This window comes from Oscarella lobularis, chromosome 17 (genome assembly GCF_947507565.1).
Source record: "Oscarella lobularis chromosome 17, ooOscLobu1.1, whole genome shotgun sequence".
Lineage (NCBI taxonomy): Eukaryota > Metazoa > Porifera > Homoscleromorpha > Homosclerophorida > Oscarellidae > Oscarella > Oscarella lobularis.
In genome coordinates this window covers 1,569,151-1,578,795 of record NC_089191.1, presented here as the reverse complement: position 1 = coordinate 1,578,795, position 9,645 = coordinate 1,569,151, and the positions used below count along the sequence as shown (strand labels likewise).

The 9,645-nt window shown below is 45.2% G+C and overlaps 1 pseudogene; it reads right to left on the bottom strand.

The window, feature by feature from the left end:
• Window positions 1-7,395: 7,395 nt before the first annotated feature.
• LOC136197584 (uncharacterized) lies at window positions 7,396-9,405 on the bottom strand (annotated as a pseudogene).
• Window positions 9,406-9,645: the final 240 nt, after the last annotated feature.

Here is a 9,645-nt window from a genome sequence, read left to right as displayed (position 1 = left end):
TGCTCATCGTAGCTACGGTGGTGGCAGTGAGGTGGATTCTCATAGTCGTCCTCAGAATAGACCGACATTGTCGAGCAACTGCGATAATGACGATGTGATGAAGGCGAGCACCCAATGTGATCCTCAGTTGCAGGATGGGCCGGACATCGCAGAACAACAACGAGATGTTGATGTGCCTTTGTCTGTAAGGCTGAAATCTATTGGTAGAGAAAGAGATGATATGAAGAGAGAATGCAGTATCCTACGAAGCAAACTGGAATCTATTGGTAGAGAAAGAGATGATCTGAAGAGAGAATGCAGTATCCTACAAAGCAAACTGGAATCTACCTCGGATTTGGTTGGAGAACTTACGTTCAGCAGTGATCGACTCTTGAACGGCCAACTGAAGTTCTACACTGGATTCAGTGCCAAAGAATTATTCAATATAGTTTGGCAATGGCTTAAACCAGCAGCGGACAAAATTGTCCTTTCAGGGGCGAACATTGACGGCGGTGAGATAGACTGCCCTCGAAGTGAACACGACTACGCTTCCGTACTTACGGAAGGAGGCAGGCGCACTCAACAGCTTCCTCTGAAAGATGAATTTTTTCTGGTTCTTGTCAGGATACGGCTAGGAGCCATAGAGGAAGATCTTGCCTACCGCTTCCGTATATCTCAGCAGTCAGTGTCAGCAATATGGAATGCTTGGCTACCGTTCTTGGCAGCTCAACTCCGCCCCCTAATTACATGGCCGTTGACTGCATCTGGTCCGAATCACGATGACGTCTGGAGGCATTTCCCCAACTCAGTAGCAGCCATCGACTGCATTGAGCTATTCCTCGAACGACCTCACTCATGTTGCCAACCATACTGAACGGCCGGTAGTGAGGAAAGATCTGTCCCACTCAGTAATGTCGACAAAACTGACGTTGGCACAGCCCCTCTATGCTTTCGGCAGACGAGACCGAAATTGCTGGCCGTCAGCCTGAGAAATCGTAATGTGTGCCATAGATTTGATTTCGACTGGCCCGTGGTAGCCTCCTGGATGCAGTTTCTTTCTGTCTCAGTCACGGACAGAGCATTGACCAAGTCATCAACTCCGAGGTTGTCAAATCCTTTCTCCTGTCCAATTTTTTTAGACGAACAAGAGGATCTTTTATCTGTGCTAATGGCGTTGTCGACGCATGTCTCTTCAATGTGTCTCTTTCTATCTGACGGAAGGAGGTCCACGACGTTTCAATGTCGGCTTCACCAATGGCAGCAGCTAGGCAATCAACGTCCGCTGTAGGCCCCTTCCACTCATGCGCCTGACTGACTTTACCAAAATTTAGTTCTGCGAGAAAGGCTGTGCTATTTACGCCAGAAGAAGATGGCTGAATCCATCGACATGGCATTGACGTAACACTGCCAGATGGCTGAAACTGATAAGTAAGGCAGCAATATGTATGCAGGAATAGGAAAGTCCAGCCGTACATTGACACAAGGCTCCAACAACCCTGTCGACAGAGTCTTCCAAAAGACTTAGGACAGCGAAGGTGTCATATTGTCTAAAGCGCATCCGAGGCTTAACTTGCGCCTTGCAGTAACCGACGCCTTCCACGCCGGCGTGGAAACTGACGTTCCCAACGTATCCGTCTCGAACAAGTTGACATCCCGTCCTCTAATTTTTGGAATAGCCTCCTAGATTTTTTAGGTACGCTTCTATAACTTCGGAAGGCATAGATGGAAATCGCATAACGTCGATCAGCCAGCCAGGGTTAGCATCAGGAGGAAGATCGTGCCAAGAAACCGATATTGTGGCGTTAACTTTTACCTCCTTCGCTTCTAAGACCTCTGCCAATGCTTTTGTTCCCTGCAACGAGCGCACTTTTGATACAAGTACCAGCTTCCTTCCCGATAGAGGCGTTTCAGGAGAGTTTTGCCTAAGCCAATCCTTCAGCTGAGCGATACTCCACTTTTCTACGTCCATGTTGGGTCTCTGTCTTACTCAACACCTATAGATATCAAGCCCAAACTGCCCTACCGAAGGACGCGCCGCGCGGGCTGGCTCAAAGGCGCTTTCTGCCGTTCCGCTCCCCCATAATAAGGACTCTGCTCGCTAAGGTCAAAGGTAATAATGCCACTTACGTGTATGTCGATATTGGTGAGGAATTCGGCGCAGCGTTTGCCATCGGAAGAGAGTTTCGCGAAGGAGACCACGCCCACCAAAATTTCTTTGCCATAGTTTTTCCCTTTGCAGACCTAAAGACAACCAAAGCCAGGACACCGAACGCTTATCATAAAGAGGTCATACCGTAGAGATACTCGAGTACATCGTCAGACGGACCCGGTCTTCAGGAAGAGGGTTCGGAAGAAAGGGGCGTTTCCGTCTATTCACCCTCGACAAGTGCGCATGCACTGATGGACACGCCCAACCTGGTATCGTCTATTGTTTTTTGTTTTTTAGGAGTTTCGACTACTTGGACGACTCATGGCGACGTCGCAGGCGTCCCAGCTGAAGAGACTCGACGGCAAACACCAAAAGTACCACAAAATCATAATTCGAATGCGTATCTAGTCGGTTCTTTTTTTCTATAGGGATAGTTCGACGTTGGAGAAGAGTTTGAAGAAGGAGATGCTCTCATGTAAAGGTAAAATTAATTAATCAATTCAATTAATTAGTTTTATTTAATTAGCGTATCATAACCTCGCCGAAGCAGACGAGAACTCTCGACGACATTGTGTTGCCACGCCAAATAGGCTAACGTTCGCCACCGTTTGCGTTGGCAACATAACATCTCGATTAAGATGAAGTTCAAAGTCACCTTGCAGCAGAAGAAGCAAAATCATATCCTTTATATTGGCATTGCACGACGCGCGAATTTGTGGCGTTTTAACCTTTAAGTTAAAGGATACAGTTCGTTCCAGAATAAGCCCGGAATTCTAGGACAGTGCTTCTTATTCTGTTTTATGGTATCTTTGTGCAAAGGTATGCCATAAAACAAAGAAAGCGTCCCTCTACTGTTTTCTAGAAACGGGCCCCTTTTTAGGAACCTCTCAGTTAAAGTCGTTTTACTCTAGCGGTAAACATCGTTTCTTTCGTTATCCTAGTCTCTCAGAACGTAACTTTGAGTCTTCTATTGCGTTTGTTCATTGGTCCGGCGTACCCCACGTCCATGCAGATCTACGCTTTCGGCACGTTAAACTTTAGTCGCAAATGTCAAAGCTTTATACTCCGACAGCTTTCATCAATTGTAAAGACGATCTTAGGTATAACGTAGGAAAAACCTAGAACTTGAATAGAGCTGAAATGGTCAAGAAACGAACTAAATCAAAGCAAAGTTTATTATCGGAAAAAGCGCAGTCCTTTTTTAGAAAAAGCTTTTCAAAAGGTCGATTGCACAAAATTCTGTTAAAAGCCTCTGCGTTTGGAATGGTACATAAAAAATTAATACAATAAATTTAGTCCAGAAATGAACTAAAACAGTGAGAGGGGTTGTCTTTTTCCCCCCGACTGCGGCACTATTTATGCATTAAACCGACGTGTAGCGTCCATAGAAAAATTGCGAAATGAATGCGGTTCAAAGACGCAGCACTACATTTCGTAATAAATTCTAGGAAGAAACCAGGGGGGTTTTGCACTAAAGTGCGCTAAGGACACACCTTTTTTTAAAACGGCTTTTTCTCGTCTCCTAGACCATTTTCCCAAGATTTCTTTACGGATGTGAGCTTCTTTTCTTCATAAATTGCAGCAGCGTTAGCGTGGTCGACGTAGACCAAAGTCCCGAGAAGTTATGTGTCGCTATTTTAGTCCGTCTGGCCTCTTTCCCTCTGACATCTGACAGCCTTGCTTAGACGCAGAAATGGTTCTTTGATGTCTTCTCTTACTTCATCATAACTGATTTATTCTCTTCTGCTTTGCTTTCGGGTACTATAGGGCGAATATGTGCGAAAACGATACCGTAGTTTCACAAATTTTCGCATTGAAACATTTCGTTTTATAATATTTTGTACAGCTTTATTTTCGTACACCGCTTTTGTACGAAATATAGTAAAAAGTTCTTTTCTTGCGTGCGTTAGAAGGACGTTCCCGTATAGGCAATGGAAGACTTCGAACGAGAAAGTTGCATTCGAGGATTCCACGTTTACAAAACGATATGGGAGCCAGCTCTTGGAGAGGAACTCCAGTGCCTGAGGGAGCACGGAAATGCTAGGGATCGCTACGCTGTGGCAGTGAAGAGACGGGATGTTGTTGTTGGTCATTTGCCACAGAGAATTTCACGGTTGTGTTCATTGTTCTTGAGGCGAGGTGGTGGTATACAGTGTAGGGTGACCGGAAGACGAAGATACTCAGGCGATCTTCTACAAGGAGGTCTAGAAATTCCATGCCTTTTGATCTTTAGGCATAACGATAAAGAGATTACAAAATTTAAAAAATTGATTACAAAATTATTTTAACAAAGCTACCGTAGACTCTCTGGCCTGATTCAATCATAACTGGATTAATAACGATTGTTTGTTTAGCTTATGCCTTTGTGATTTATTGACGAAATAGAGAGGATTACGCAATTGAATGTCTAGAGCTATGATGTCCTTTTCATCATCAGTCATCAGACTCGTCGCTGTATACCAGTATGGCCTCGTCTTCATCAGTTTGCCCTTCGTCGCTCTCCGACTCGTCGCTGTATACCAGTATGGCCTCGTCTTCATCAGTTTGCCTTTCGTCGCTCTCTTCGCAACCATACACAACTCCAGCAATTCCAGCTTTTTGAAAACCTCGTACAACTATTTGTGGATTATGAGATAAATAATGAAACATTTCCAGAATCCATTTTGCTCCTAGGACCTTCAGCCTTGGCAAGCTAAGATCAACTGGTGCTAATTCAGTAGACTCAATGTCATTTCCATCTAGTTGTTTCTGAATTTCTTCTGCGTACCAGGCCTCAAAACGCCTTTTCAAGAAATCTTTACCTGGTTTGTTAACTGATATGTCCATTGGCTGCAGTCGATCTGTTGTGTTTGCAGGCAACAGACACACGTGAATATTATTCGCCTCTAGAAGACTGCTAACTGAAGCAGTGACTTGGCCTTTAAAGTTGTCCATAATGGCAAGAGCCGCTTTTTTTTCCTCAGACGATTTACGACTATTTTCAACGTAGGGGATTACAATATTTTGAAAGTATTCAATCATTGTACTTTCGTTGGACCAATGCTTCGGCGAGTGCGTAATATCCCAGTCATCTGGAAACTGAAATCGAGGATGGCAGCGCTCAGTCTTACCTCCATATATTATTTGAAGAGGCAAGAAATTGCCAGCAAGAGATCCGCAGAAAACAGCGGTAATCATTCTTTTGTCATTTGCTCCAATGATTTCAACTCGTTTGCTACCTTGTTGCTCCATAGTCCAAGTTCTGCTTGGAACAATCCTTATACCGGTTTGATCTAAGTTAAGAATCAGTTCTGGAGGAATTTCTTCCATCTTTACAGTTGCCTCAACATCGGCCAAAAATTTCTCTTTCAGCCGGTTAAATTCCGCAGCAGAGTGCTTGCTTTTAGCAGTAGTAACTTTTCTTTGAACAAAGTTCATGCGACGAAAGAGGGAGTATGCCCAAGGCACGCCAAGGCTTATGTGACCTCCAAATTCAGCGAGATATGACTTATCGTAGGATTTGACTATCCCTTTCGCTGCGGCTACAGCAATTCTTGCGGAGACAACTCCACCACCTTCTCTCACTTTTACAAGGTACGCCTGGACCTTTGGTCCAATTTTTCTCCCAAAAGAACGTTCCTTCCTCGCTTTTTTGGAGGCAGAGTTGTTGGCTCGCCATCATGCCAGTCCTTCTTTGAACCACTCACGTAAGCGGTCTTTAGCGACTGGACCGTTGTCTTGCTGACCTGGTGACCAAGCTTCCTTGAGAAGACACGCGCCGCTTCGGAGACGCCGTGCTGAAGAGCGTACCTTCCCACTTGTGCGCGGACGACAGCGGTATATCTATTCGAAAAAAGCCACAGTTTTGCCAATCTCACGTTAATTATTCAAATATGCTTACCGATGGTAGTGCTTGGCACGTTTTCGACTATCCTCTTTGTTTATAGACTCTTCAACTTCGCGGTTTGCAGCTGCAATGGCGTGCGAAGTGACACTCTGTGACAGCGACCCTTTCGGATCAGGAAGGCCGTTGGCAGGCCTAAAGAAAGTTCGTATAGACTGAGACATAAGGCAACCCGAACACACAGGTACACGTGCTATGCACGCGCGCTACGTGACGTACAAATTACACTTATTTTTATTCAACCCAAGGTAATATTCGTATTTCTAATTTTCGTACACTGCACGTTGTACGAAAATAAATATAGAACGAAAATTTGTGAAACTACGGTATTCGATCGAAGAGGCCATTCTGGCTCACGGACAGATATGAAGAAATTGACTTTGAAATTCCTCGCTTCCCTGTACTGCATGTCCCGCTACACAGATGTCGCATAAGCCTCGTAAACGAACGCGGAGAAGAATGCGGCAGAATGATAGATGCATTCATTAACTCACGTACCTTGGATAACATCACTTTACCTGAAATGATGATTGCTTACGAAAGCGTTGACATTAGGGTGAGTTTCCATTTTGACGGAGCTTTGAAAGTATTAATCCATTCCATTTACTAAGAAAACCGACGTCACACCTTACAACTTTTACAGCCCTCTTCCCTTGTTTGACGAGCACGTTCCTGTTATTTGGAAATGGGTTCACGCTGGCGTGTGTTACCCGACTGCTGCCGAATTAGAAATCGAGGATGGACGCTCACCGACGGCAGAGAACTTCGGAGAAGAAGATGAAGATGACGCGGCGAGCTACGTAGACGACGACGACGAGGAGGAAGATGACGAAGTGGCTGCTACTTCCGCAATCTGTTGCAGATTGGGAATGACGAGGCTCTTTGACAACGCAGTAGAAAAAGAAATGCATCAAGCCGCAACAGATCACGGTGGTGCTGGAACCGGCACTGCACAACAATCGAACACAGACGCCAATGAGCAAATATCCACAGTGGCTTTCAAGTGCCTAGGAGCTCCATGTCAAAAAATTCATCAAGAGTTTCTAGAAAAGGCGCACGAAGAAATGAGAAATAATAAGCCGGTACCTGTTCGACTTGTCGAGGAAGCAGACAATCCTAAAGATCCGAATGCAATATGCTTCCACATTTGCGTGGGAAATTGTTGGGGTCGCGTAGGTTACATTGCGTCGGAGCTTACGCCGTTCGTCAAAGAAGCACTGAGGATGAACAGAATAGTGTCTGTATCGGTGAAGTGGATCAAATATCGCTTTTGGCCTCGCTCCGGAATAGGGTTCTATGCTGCGATGCTAATTTCCAAACGGGGTTCCTGGAACAGAGAAGTTATTTCTAAGAGCTCGTCGTAGATTGGACTCTGAAGTATTTATTAACGTGGACGAATAAACGGCAAACTGAGTGGTCCAACGTGAAACGTTTGCCTAAGCGATGACCCTCCTCTTGCAATCATTGTCGACCTTCCAATTACTTTTCTTCCTTCATGTTCTCGTCGTGAAGGCTTTAGGCTGTCCAGGCGAGTAGGCTTTCCTTGGCCTTCGTCAAAGCTGGGTAGGTCGGTCGTCCGATATCGGCTCTTTCCACTTGTGTGGTAATAAAACGGAAGATCAGGATCAATTCGTTTGCTGAACTCCTGGCACGTGACAATCCACAAATCTTTTAGATTTTTAATGGTGAAATTCCTTCCAAGACGTTCGTTGAGAATTGAAAAGAAACACTCCACGTCATCAGAGGATGATGCTCGTGGGTGTTCCACTCCCAGTTCGCTGTTGTCTCGTCTTCTGTACTCTTGGCTTTCGCAGTTAGTTGTCACAGCAATGAGGGTCTCTCTGCTGAATCCTAGTACGTCTTTGACAGGTCTACACAGCGTATAATACAGTTATATTTGCCTGCAATGACAAAATGTACTTACTGGTTGACCTCCAACAGTGAGAAGTCGTACATTGATTCGAACCAAGGCATCAGCTCCGAAAGAATCATATTCAGCATCTTGTAGTTATTGCGGCATCGCTGTAACTGTGACAGTCCTCTTTCTTCTGATGCTGAGTGCCAATTAGCCACAGTCCGAAAATACTCTTCTTCGAGCACATATCCTTTTCGTCTGAAGAAATCTGCGACGGATTTGGAGAGCAACCGCTCCGCATACCAACGTCCTGTTTTCTCTCTCCTGTCAACGCAGCATACGTTAACGTTGTAGTCTCATTCATGATCATCTTCATGTTACCTTACCTTCAATACGTGATTATGATCCTCTCGATCTTGGAAGACTTCTCCAGTCGATTCGTTTTTCTCAGGAACGTACATGTACGTTCGAAAGGGAACGCCTTCCTCATCATACTGACAGACAATGCGTTTGAACTCCAACTGAGCAAGCAATGACATCAAGCACTCCTTCTCCGTCTCGTCCTCCTCGGACGTGTAAATGTCTATGACAAGAGAGTGTTGCTAAAAAATAAGAAGCTTAAACAAAGTTTGCCTCCTTTCCAAGTGTGCATTGGAAATCCCGGCGGAACGGTTTTTTGTCGCAAAGTCCGCACGGCTGCTATCCAAAGGCCACCCTTGGACAGCACGGACCGAATGTATGCCAGCATATGTCCTGGCACTGCATGATGAAAAATGACGGCCTGCGGAGGATCGCCATGTCCTAAATAGCACGAATTAAAAAAGGATTGTCCTTTTGCTGCACAAAAATTTACGTTTAGGCATGAAGATGTTTCTTAGCTTTTCAACACCTAGTTTCCCAATTTTTAACCTTATTTCGGCTTTGATTTGTAGCACATTCACTGGCCGAGAAGCGCCGCGGGAGCGTAAGCTATTAAATTCCCCGTCAGTTACTAAGCCTGCATCACATCGTGAAACAACTTGTCCACTGGCAAAACAGGCGTCTTATACCACAAGCATTCATTCCCATCTCTTCCATTTTCACTACAACTTTTTGAACGAGCTCGCGCAGCTTCTCGTCCGTCAAAGAACGGCACGGCACTAATTGAACGGGAAAGGCGTATGGTTTCCGGACTCTTTCTTCCGGGCTTATCATAAAAACTAATGCATGCGATGCCGGCGTGCGGATCAGACGACACATTCCTTGCGCAATTTCTTCAGTTTGTTCACGAACCTGCACGGAAGAAATAGTGAGGCTGTAGGCTAGCGAATAATTTGGTGTACTTTCGCTATTGCCGAAGCGGTGCATTCTCCATCCGATATGATTTCGTCTAGCAAAGCTATTAGCTGTCCTCCCTCGGCGATGCATGTCTTCATGTCTTCGACGGCCCAAAGATGCGACTGCCTGTCTTTTCGCTCTTTTCCTTTCTTCTCCAAAAACTTTTTTCGCAATTGTAAGCCTAATAGTACATATACCGTATTCTGCCGAGTAAACGCCCATGGGCGCTTGCAATAAGTTTAGAATTCAGAGGGGGGTGGGCGCTTGCTCGGACTATCCTAGGATTTATATCCCAGTAAACGCCCACCCAATCTAAGTTCACATGAAGAGAGCAGTTTAGTGTCTACCGGTGCTGTACCACTCGCACTATATATACCATATAAGATTCACACAGACTGTTCACAATGAGAATGTTTCAGTCATCGTCTTCCTCATCACCGAAGGAGCTGAGGTCGTCGTCGT